We start from the raw sequence: 12,082 nt of genomic DNA, 5'->3' as shown, positions 1-12,082 counted from the left end.
GTTCCCAGGTTGCGCTGAACTCAATCAGTGACCAGAGGAAGCTGGGCCACCTGGAAACTCTATCCCACAGTCTGCAAACTCCTGATTTACACAACAGTGAAGAGTGTGTTTTGAAGCAGATGACCGATCAAAATTCAGTTAATCTATCATTAAATACTTCTCTGGCTCACATTAAGTTCACCACAGTTTCTAAAATAGAACATCTCATTTTTCATTGTTCATGAATCAGTAAAAAACACCTAAATGTCCCACAGCAGCTAGTGTTGCCCAGTCATGGAGACATTTTTGGTATTGACACATTTCAAAGAGAACTGAATGGATTCCACCTGTTCTATCTAATGTATAACTAAATATTTAAGTGCTATTATATGTCTGCCACCTTCAGGAAGAGATGGTTGCTATTTGGGTTAAAAAAAAAAAAAAAAGAATTTACAGGGCCTAGTCCTATAAAGTGCTCAGCGTCTTTTGACGTCTATATATGTTGAGAGATCTCAGTTTCAAGAGATCAGACCCCTACTGGCAATATACACTGTTCTATACTGAAAGCTGTGTTGGCATTTCCATTGTTAGCTCTTATTTTCCAACTCTTATTTTGTCTGAAACTTCTCAAACATCCCTCAGAATGATTTAGTTTAAAGTTCATTTCTAAACATTACTGGAATGTAGAACATCACAACCACAGTAAATAAAAACACCCAAAATGTTGTGGGCATTAAGAGGCAGGACACTAGCCTCTCAGCTAAATTTGTGTCTAGAAAGGAAACAAAAATTATAGAAATCAAATAGGCAGTGGATTCAACTCCTTATTCATCATCCCTCAATTGGCTGGCATTTTTAACCAAAATTAAATTAAAAGGTAGAGACGATTAAAAAAAATGAAAACCACCAATTTATATAGACAGCACACAGGAATACGTAAGAAAACAAAGTACGTGCCTTGCACAAGAAAAGATTTTCAGACTCAGGAGCCAGGACCATACTTGGTGCTAGTAACAATACATACCAAATAAAATAACACTTTCATTCAAGACATCTCTATTGCCAAAATGGCTATTATTATTATTTAAAACATTCATTCTGAGCCTATTAAAGTAAATAGGATTATCTGAATCAGTAGATATTACTCAAGTGAATAAGGGTTGCGGGATCTATCTTTTTTACTTTCTAGACTATCAAGTAAGGAGAACAAAGCTTAACAGCCACATCAATATTTGGGGAGGGGGAGGCGGCTTTGAGCCAATATAGTTTAGTTGAGTGGGAACATACTGAAAAACCACTATCAAATACTACTGAAAGTGTTTAAATTGCAAGCAGCTTCATGTAATAGAACTTTGAAACCTTCCAACAAAGTAAAAGGTCAAAACTACAACTGTCTCTTTAGATTGAAAAGTAATGTATCAAACAAGCCAAAAAATACTAACAAGCGAAAGGATACTCCACACAAGTTTGATCTCCCCATGTTTGGAGGCACAGACCAATCTGAGAGATTCATGACCTGATACACAAACTGAGGGTACAATAATCAAGGGAAGTAGCATTTCAAAGACCTTTGTAAGAACTGAAAAAAGAAACTACGTTTCCCTTTTGTGCAGCACCAAATCAATTTCTCTTAAAGCAGCAAATCATATATTGATGAAGGGAAAAAAACCACCTGTAATTTAGTCCAGCTGCCAACCACCAGAAACATGTTAAAGGACAAACTACAACACAGGTTAAATTTGAAACTCTGATACTGAAACAGAATAAACTTAAGTGCCATGCAAAGAAGAGCTAGATGTATATTTAAAAAAAAATAAAACACACAACAAATGAAGCCAAAAATCTTATCTACTGAAACAGATTTATATTAAAGGGAAAAGGTGTAGCAAAGTAAATACACATTAGAGAAAGTGTGAATTATTTTGTTCTTAAGCCCACCCAGGCTAGCATATAATAATGTAAAAGGTTTCTTTACCCAAGAGCTGTGTATGAAAAATGATTTGTTCTTATAGACCACAGTTCAATATTCAGTAAGACAGATATTGCTCTAGTTAGAAGTCAACCACAAACACCATGTAATTTCCTTAGAACACACTGCCCTTGTTATAATTCAATTGGAGCATGTTAAGTATGCAATAGTATAATGTGAAATTCTAACCAAGTTATTTTAAGATTCTACTCTTATTAAGTAAACTTGGTTGCAGAATCAGTGTCAAGAAGAAAAGGAGTACTTGTGGCACCTTAGAGACTAACTAATTTATTTGAGCATAAGCTTTCGAGAGCTACAGCTCACTTCATCGGATGCATACTGTGGAAACTGCAGAAGACATTATATACACAGAGACCATGAAACAATACCTCCTTCCACCCCACTCTCCTGCTGGTAATAGCTTATCTAAAGTGATCACTCTCCTTACAATGTGTCTGATAATCAAGTTGAGCCATTTCCAGCACAAATCCAGGTTTTCTCACCCTCCGTCCCCCCCCCCCCACACACACACACAAATTCACTCTCCTGCTGGTAATAGCCCATCCAAAGTGACCACTCTCCTTACAATGTGTATGAAAATCAAGGTGGGCCATTTCCAGCACAAATCCAGGTTTTCTCACCCCCCTCCCTTTTCCAAAAACTACACACACAAACTCACTCTCCTGCTGGTAATAGCTTATCCAAAGTGACCACTCTCCTTACAGTGTGTATGAGTGAGTTTGTGTGTGTAGTTTTTGGAAAGGTGGGGGGGTGAGAAAACCTGGATTTGTGCTGGAAATGGCCCACCTTGATTATCATACACATTGTAAGGAGAGTGATCACTTTAGATAAGCTATTACCAGCAGGAGAGTGGGGTGGGAGGAGGTATTGTTTCATGGTCTCTTTGTATATAATGTCTTCTGCAGTTTCCACAGTATGCATCTGATGAAGTGAGCTGTAGCTCACGAAAGCTTATGCTCAAATAAATTGGTTAGTCTCTAAGGTGCCACAAGTACTCCTTTTCTTTTTGCGAATACAGACTAACACGGCTGTTACTCTGAAAAGTGTCAAGAAGCCGACCAGTTCATATCACATTTATGGCAAGAATGAAAGCTTCAATATAAAATCCCCTTTTTTTTAAAAAAGGGGGAGAATACATCTATTATGAGTCTATTGGAACAGAGAGAGGAGAAAATGGGATCAGAGCCATTGATCCTTCTTAGGAGTCTGGGGAACAAAGCAGTTAGTGGGACAGAAACACAAACCAGCACTGACTGCTCTTCCTTTCTCAAGACATTCATGTAATATTTCTGACCAAATGGCACTTCTCTTTCAGGTCATCTGCATATCCACTTACAAAGGCTGCAAGAATGCTTCCCCCACCCCCTTTCTTTTTTAATTTAAATAAAAGCCTTGAATACGTCTTCTGAGGCTTTCCCTTTCATAGTATGCACGAGAGAGAGAGAATGCAACTGTAGGACAGTATTTCTTAATCAGATCTAATGCCACCCACTGAAACTGAATGGGAGAATATGATTGCAAGGCAGCACTTCTTGATCAAGTGTACGGATCTGCCTTTCAAAGTGAATACGGCTGTGGTCACCATTTTTTAATTGGCTCAGCTGATACCCTATACAAGTTTTAAATGGAAGAACACAGCTGTGGCCTATAATTCTTGACTTGATCTTCCACAGAAAAGACTGAAAGAACACAAATGCACTAAAGCATTTACCCTATTAAATCAGTTCTTCTTTCAAAATATTCACTGGATTCACCATGAGAATGCTTTATTTCTTATTCAGCCACACATGATAAAGTGTTCAGTGTAAAAGCTTCACTGCTCGCACCATAAAGAAGCAAGACAGCTCCTTTTGCTCAGGTGTTCTTGGTTCCTAACATCACAATCTTAATTTCAATTTACCATAATATCTTAAACTGTACTATTTTCATTTTTTTAAAAAATATTCACAAACATCTCATGGAGGAAGTTAAGGTTAAGGCATTTATTTTAAAAAGAAACTTTCCCCCTTAATTCCTACAGTATATAATTGTCTAGATCAGTGTTTCCCAAATTTGCTCCGCCACTTATGCGGGGAAAGCCCCTGCCGGGCCGGGCCGGTTTGTTTACCTGCTGCGTCTGCAGGTTTGGCCGATCGCTGCTCCCAGCGGCCGCGGTTCACTGCTCCAGGCCAATGGGGGCTGCGGGAAGCGGCGCAGGCCGAGGGACGTACTGGCCGCCGCTTCCCACGACCCCCATTGGCCTGGAGCAGTGAACTGCGGCCAGTGGGAGCCGCGATCGGCCGAACCTGCAGACGCGGCAGGGAAACAAACCGGCCGGCCCACCAGGGGCTTTCCCTGCACAAGCAGCGGAACAAGTTTGGGAACCACTGGTCTAGATATAACTTACATGATTTTTAAAAATTCCACCCAAAGAAACACTTTTTTGTGGTGCTGACAGTGGTTTTTCTCTTTGAAACGAAAAAAGGATGCTTCACCAGAAAAAAAGTGTTTGTTACGATTTGTATGTTATACAAGAAAAATTTCAAGTGAAAAAAACTCATACTATTCCTGAGATAACAGCAACTACATATATCAATTTTCTTTCTCTGTGTATGGAAACACTGTTGAATTATACAAGCAGGGTAGTGTGGGACACAGGAGCTTCTGCAGAGGAGAAATAAAAGATATTGGAAAAGGCTTCTGCCATTTCAGGGCTAAAAATGACAGACTTCTCCCTGAATTGCATAATAATTACCTAATTAATGAAACCCATCTATTAGGTTTTCTTAAAAATGTCTTGACTGCTGGAGAGGTGCCCCTAACAAGTATTCCATTTTCTCAAAGATTTCACACTCTGATCTTTGGCTGCCAATATACTGTAGGTGTTACAGTTAATGTATACTCATTACCATGCTGTGAACAAAAACTGATGAACAACACTTATCACAAAGCAGTGAGTTTTCTCCACACAGAGGAGGTAAAACAAAGAGAGATACCAATCTCATGTTCACATTTTGCCAAAAATTTACGATTTTCTCAAAAGAAACAGTAACCGAGTGCAATGCAGTAAAATACATTTTATTTTGTATTTTGATATACACTGCATGGTGATGTTAAACATTATGACTGCACAAAGAGCTCACCATAGGCAATCTAAAAATTATCACAGGGTGACAGAGTGTCAAAAGTAGGGAGCTTGACATTAAACCTGCCACCTTTGTTTGTTTCAGTTTCTATAGCACATAGCAGTTGCCTCATCTTTTTTTAAGGTTTTCAATATCCTGCCTGATCTCCATTTTTCTATATTTCAATACTGCCACTCACACGAATGAAGCAAGCAAATACAACTGCATTTTGTAGATCATCTTTCCTACAAACCGTACACAACACGGTACATGACATATGCCTATCCATGCACTGGAGTATGGGGGCACACCAGTAACTGCAAAGGAACCAAAAGCCTCATATTTGCTCAGAGTAGTTCCCCAGCTGAATTTGAAAAGTGAAGATTTTATCTACATTGCAGCTCTAATTTTGGGACTACCAACAGATTTTTCTGGATAAGCATGAGGTCAGTTTAAAAAACAACCACACTGCACTTTTGTTCTCATCAATCTTGACATCCTCTCCTTATTTTCAAACCCAAGACCTTTCAAACCTTTCTCTACTCTCCCTCTGATGTCACACATCCTTCATATCTGGACCACCGATCATGCAAATGATCCACTACCCAGACCTGAGAACTTTCTACATACCACCGTGGTAAATTAGGTAATTCTTGGATGTGTTAACTCCCACAAAAATAACATGACTCAAGGGACATCAGAAAGTCCTGGATCTCCCCACATAAACAATAAAACCCTCTCCTGCCCTTCTTCTCCCACCCCTACTTCTCCAGGCCCACTCTCTTTGTTCCAATTTCCATGCACTAAATAATTTCAAAACAAATTTAAAATTTTGCATTTGGCAAAATGTTTCCATGCCTCCTCCTAATCTCCTCTATGGCACTGACTACACTGGCGATGTTTCTGTGACACCACTTGTGTCCCATTATGCCAACACACTGGATGTGCACTGTAGTTCATATTGCAATGTGTCTTGTGTTTGGCACAATGCACTTTCCATAGTGAGTTTTCAAATACAAAAAGAATTAATTTCATCACAGGGAGCCCAGAGCTCTCCCCTGTACAAGTCATGGAATCTATTGGCAGAGCTTGAAAATTCTACTTGCTTATGGCAAGTAAGTCACAACGTTGCCAACTGTCACGATATTTGGTGCGACTTTGTTTTTGTTTGTTTTTAAAGTCTCAGCTCCTGGAAGCATGTGATTAGATGAGAACTCTCAACTTCCATTTTTTTTTTTTTTTTTAAGTTTCTAGCCCTCGTGACTGTAGAGAAGAGCTTGAAAATGTTACCCAAATTCACCTAAGGCACAAAAACCAGAACATGTTGGGGGTTTCTGACTTTCTTTTTCTTCTTATTTTAAATAATGATTTTTAATCCAATCTCATTTTTGGAGGGCTAGCAATACTGATTTTACCATGCTGCAGCAGAATTTTGTCTGTTTTCACCCTGGTATTTTGAACCCTGCTGGCAACAATGGAACTGACAAAAATCAGGTCTATTTCACTCTGTGGCTGCTTGTAAACTACAGCAGAGGCAGGCATTGGAGATATTCACTGGGGCAGAGGATCAATAACAGAAGTAGTGAGAGGTCTGTCTCCACAGCCAGGAAGTTCCAGAGGGAAGCAGATTAAAGACTTGTCTACATGGGGAGGTTTTTTACATGGGGTTTGTTTTTCTAATTAAAATGATGTGCATCAAAACAATGCAATCCCTTCTTGCAAGTTAACTGGCCAATTATTATGAATTAGATAATCCACTTTGAAAGTGGAGTAAATTCATTGCAGAATGAGTAAGATTTGTATGGACACATTTTTATTTTGCAGTTACTTGGCAGTCCTCTAACTGCTATCCTATGCTGCACTGTTTCACCCTAAGACTGACCAGCAAGGAGAGGGATGTGGGAGGTATTTCAAATTTTATCAGACATCTAGTAGACCAAGAGAGAGCTTCTGCCTCTGAGCAGGGTCCAGAGACAGCAACCTAACAGAAATCCCAGAACCCTCCCCTTTCCTTCCATCTGGCAAGTGAGGGTTATTTTCTCACCTGGGCATAAAGCGCAGAGCCACTCATCTTTCATCTTAAATCTTAGGCTGGCATTGTTTAGTCCTCTCTGACTAGGAGACATCTGGTAACATTTCCAAGCACTAGTGTGGGTGGCTGGGTGGGAAAAAATGATGGGAAAAGTTACAAAAAAGAAATGAGGAACTGAGAAATTTCTGTGGTTGGGAAGAAGAAAGAAAAGAGAAAAATATCAGTTAGAGGAGAGTGAATGGAATGTGGGGACAGAGACATAAATAATGGGGTGTGGTTAGAAAGGAGGAAAAGAAGTGACGGATTTGTGAAAAAAGAAAAGATACACAATAATCTGTTACAGAAAAGAAAATGGAGGAAAGCAAAGATGGGTAAAGAGATGTAACAAAGATAAGGGATGTTGTAAGATACGTTTTAAAATGTATTAAATAGAAAGACGATTGACAATGTTAGAATTAAATACAATACACAACTGTTTATTTCTTTAAACTGCCCAGAGGCATGGTTTCAAAGTCATGGTACTGTGTGTGGAAGAGAGGGGAAGAAGCATGGCAACATGGCACTTTTCACCCCCGCTGGCTCCTGCATTACTAAAACAACGTTGGTTAAACTTTTCAAGTGCCTGAGTACATGTGTCTGCCCTCCCCTCTCAGCAACTTTTCTGGCAACTATACCTGGAGTATCAGATGTTTCCACACAGGGCAGCTTTATACTTAAAACACTGCATTGGCACAGCTGCACTGCTGCAGCGCTTAGATGAAAACACTCCTATGTCAATGGGAGAGCTTCTCCCATCGGCCTAGTTAATCCACCACCGCAAGAGGTGGTAGCTGTTTTGATGGGAGAAGCTCTCCGCTGACATAGCACCGTCTGCATTGGGGGCTAGGTCGGTATGCCTCTGTCGCTCAGCGGTGTGGATTTTTCACACCTCTGAGTGATGTAGATATACCGACGTAAGTCTGTAGTGCAGACCTGGCCACAGATATGTTAGAAGAACTATTTAAAAGTGTAAACTGCTAGTTAGCCAAATGGATGCCAAAAAGATAAGGTCACAGTCACAGAGTAGGGTTTTTATTTAGTCGGTCATGCTGCAAACAGATACATATTCTACCCTGCATATTATAACTAGCCTCACTTTTCAGATTTGGGATATATATTATGTTCTGCAGTTGGAATGCAAGGAAACAGAAACTTCTCTTCTATCACTTCCCCTCTCCAAGTCATCCAACTTGCTGCCAACATCCTTTCCCTTTTCTGCTGCTCCAATATGACTATTACCATCTCAAATCCCTTTGCTGGCTTCCCAACATCTATCTCAAGCTTCTTCTCTTCCACATAAAATGCAAGATTCTTCTCTCTAAGGCATTCCACTGCCAAAATCTCTACCCTCATCTCTCCCTATGCCCCCTCCATCCAAGTGTTACTCCTATTTGGTCCATTTTTCTCCACTCACTCCCAACAATAAGGTGCTTTCTCTACCACAACTTATGCCTAGAACAGTCTGGTTATAAACATGTGAGGTTCCCTCACTCTCCTACTTCAAAACACTCTTTACAACCCATGTTTTAAATGCAGTGCAACTAGAATAAACCATTCTCCTGGGAACCAGCTCCACCCTCAAACTGGGGAGGACTGAGTACACCTCTCTGATATAGGTGCCGATTTCTTCCTGGATGATCTTGGTATTAGGTTTGCCAAACTTCCAGGTAGCCTGTGAGGGGTGGGGTGGAGGCAGCCAAGGTGATGCTGGCACCTGCTTCTAGCAAGTGCCTAGTGTAGGAACTCACTGATTTAGGCTCCAGATCCAAAAAGTTAACATAGGGGGCATCCCGAGGGCATCTCCTTAAGGGATGGGGCAACACTTTTAAACCCCTGGGGCCAAATGCAAACCAGGGGCTGGGACACTAGCCCACCAATGTGCTTTATGGCACTGCTGGCTGGAGTAAAGGCACACTCTCACCTCAACCCTTGAAAAGGGGAGGAATGTCAGTGGGCAGGGGGAGGTGCCCAGAGAACCTCCTATTGCAATGATTGGCTCCCTGTTGTGGGAGTACCCCAAGAATTGGCAAAGGATCAATTGGATGCAAGTGACTGCACTGAGCAGTCCTCGATGGGAACCTTGGCTGTAATTTGACTAATAAAGTTGCAGCCTGGCTAAAACCCATGCCACGTATCCTTGCCTTCTTCCGCGCAGGAAGCACACCAATAAACCAAGCTTTTCTACTCCATTTCTGGGTTGTATCTCTAGTTTAGCACTGAACCAGTTTGTGCCTTTAGAATGTAAGCAAGCCACCGCCCTATGCCTCAATTTCCATCTGTATAATTAGGATAATAGTATTTCCCAGATCAAGGGATGTAAAGTGCTATATAAGACCTAAGGATTTTTATTACATACACAACGTACATTTACAAACACTACATACAACACAATCAGTACATTTAAATCTTTAAATTTACTAGGATTTGTTTTTTAAAAAATGTATGCGTTTGTGTTTAATCAGTTGAAATTTTACATCACTGCCCATCCCTTTCCAAAATAATACATCTTTTAAGTTTTTACACTAATGAGGGAGATCTTCCATTCACTGAAATAAGGGGGGAAAATACTTTGTTCTGTAAAGCATGCCACAATCAAATTAACTGTTCATAGTGGCTAAGTGTTTAGGAGGGTGAACTGTTAATTACCTTGTGTGTCAACAATAGGGCAGTTTAGACAAAAATCTCTGAGGGTGTGTGTGTCTGGGCTTGTTTTTCCCCCCCAAAGAAAAACTTGATATTCAGACTGATAGCCACAGCGTGTGCTACATCAAGTTAAAAAGCAGTGGTTCCACACAGGTGCACATCCTCCAACCCTGAAACTGCACCCTAAACCTTCCTTTCTGCAGTGAAACACAAGGAGCTATGCTCTTCAGCTTGCATGGCATGAATCCTCTGCACAGGCTCCCACAATCCTACCTTTTCCTCCTCAAGCAGCAGCACTGTATTGACTGATTCTGCTACATAAAGGGTTTTCCATACCTGGAAGAACAGGAGGCCATAATTTGGACCCATAATAGGATCTTTTATTACACAATCCACAAAATATATACCTTCAGATCAGCGGCACTGCTATGGGTACCCGCATGGCCCCACAGTATGCCAACATTTTTATGGCTGACTTAGAACAACGCTTCCTCAGCTCTCGTCCCCTAACGCCCCTACTCTACTTGCGCTATATTGATGACATCTTCATCATCTGGACCCATGGAAAAGAAGCCCTTGAGGAATTCCACCATGATTTCAACAATTTCCATCCCACCATCAACCTCAGCCTGGTCCAGTCCACACAAGAGATCCACTTCCTGGACACTATAGTGCTAATAAACAGTGACCACATAAACACCACACTATACCGGAAACCTGCTGACCGCTATTCCTACCTACATGCCTCCAGCTTTCACCCAGACCACACCACACGATCCATCGTCTACAGCCAAGCTCTGCGATACAACCGCATTTGCTCCAACCCCTCAGACAGAGACAAACACCTACAAGATCTCTGTCAAGCTTTCTTACAACTACAATACCCACCTGCAGAAGTAAAGAAACAGATTGACAGAGCCAGAAGAGTTCCCAGAAGTTACCTACTACAGGACAGGCCTAACAAAGAAAATAACAGAACGCCACTAGCCGTCACCTTCAGCCCCCAACTAAAACCCCTCCAACACATTATTAAGGATCTACAACCTATCCTGAAGAATGACCCAACACTCTCTCAAATCTTGGGAGACAGGCCAGTCCTTGCCTACAGACAGCCCCCCAACCTGAAGCAAACACTCACCCACAACCACATACCACACAACAGAACCACTAACCCAGGAACCTATCCTTGCAACAAAGCCCGTTGCCAACTGTGCCCACATATCTATTCAGGGGACACCATCAAAGGGCCTAATAACATCAGCCACACTACCAGAGGCTCGTTCACCTGCACATCCACCAATGTGATATATGCCATCATGTGCCAGCAATGCCCCTCTGCCATGTACATTGGTCAAACTGGATAATCTCTACGTAAAAGAATAAATGGACACAAATCAGATGTCAAGAATTATAACATTCATAAACCAGTCGGAGAACACTTCAATCTCTCTGGTCACGCAATCACAGACATGAAGGTCGCTATCTTACAACAAAAAAACTTCAAATCCAGACTCCAGCGAGAAACTGCTGAATTGGAATTCATTTGCAAATTGGATACTATTAATTTAGGCTTAAATAGACACTGGGAGTGGCTAAGTCATTATGCAAGGTAGCCTATTTCCCCTTGTTTTTTTCTAACCCACCCCGTTTTTTCTAACGTTCTGGTTAAACTTGGATTTATGCTGGAAATGGCCCACCTTGATTATCATGCATATTGTAAGGAGAGTGGTCAGTTTGGATGAGCTATTGCCAGCAGGAGAGTGAGTTTGTGTGTGTATGGGGTGGGGCGGTGAGAAAACCTGTATTTGTGCTAGAAATGGACCACCTCGATTATCATACACATTTTAAAGAGAGTGGTCACTTTGGATGGGCTATTACCAGCAGGAGAGTGAGTTTTGGGGGGGGGAAGAGGGACGGAGGGTGAGAAAACCTGGATTTGTGCTGGAAATGGCCCAACTTGATGATCACTTTAGATAAGCTATTACCAGTAGGAGAGTGGGGTGGAAGGAGGTATTGTTTCATGGTCTCTGTGTATATATAATGTCTTCTGCAGTTTCCACAGTATGCATCCGATGAAGTGAGCTGTAGCTCACGAAAGCTCATGTTCAAATAAATTAGTTAGTCTCTAAGGTGCCACAAGTACTCCTTTTCTTTTTGAAAATATATATGCAATACTAAATGCTATACATGCATATCAAAGGTTATATAGAAAAGTGCATTCAAATGCAAGAAAATTTTAAATTTTCATGAATTCTTGAATGATGCACTGGATAAATTTACCACCCAATAAAGATT

The 12,082-nt window shown here is 41.0% G+C and overlaps 1 protein-coding gene across 2 annotated transcripts in view; it reads right to left on the bottom strand.

Annotated features, from left to right (window-relative positions):
- USP49 (ubiquitin specific peptidase 49) overlaps positions 1–12,082 on the bottom strand; it is a 60,227-nt gene that overhangs the window by 42,314 nt on the left and 5,831 nt on the right. Inside the window, exon 2 of one of the 2 annotated variants that reach the window (XM_078849735.1) lies at positions 7,118–7,231. The exons of the other annotated variant lie outside the window; for it this stretch is intronic. The gene's annotated coding sequence lies outside the window, so the exon portion shown is untranslated. The remainder of the gene's footprint in view (positions 1–7,117; positions 7,232–12,082) is intronic. 2 annotated transcript variants of the gene reach the window in all.

The sequence above is a fragment of the Lepidochelys kempii genome, chromosome 21, assembly GCF_965140285.1.
Source record: "Lepidochelys kempii isolate rLepKem1 chromosome 21, rLepKem1.hap1, whole genome shotgun sequence".
NCBI lineage: Eukaryota > Metazoa > Chordata > Testudines > Cheloniidae > Lepidochelys > Lepidochelys kempii.
This window is presented reverse-complemented; position numbering and strand designations above follow the sequence as displayed.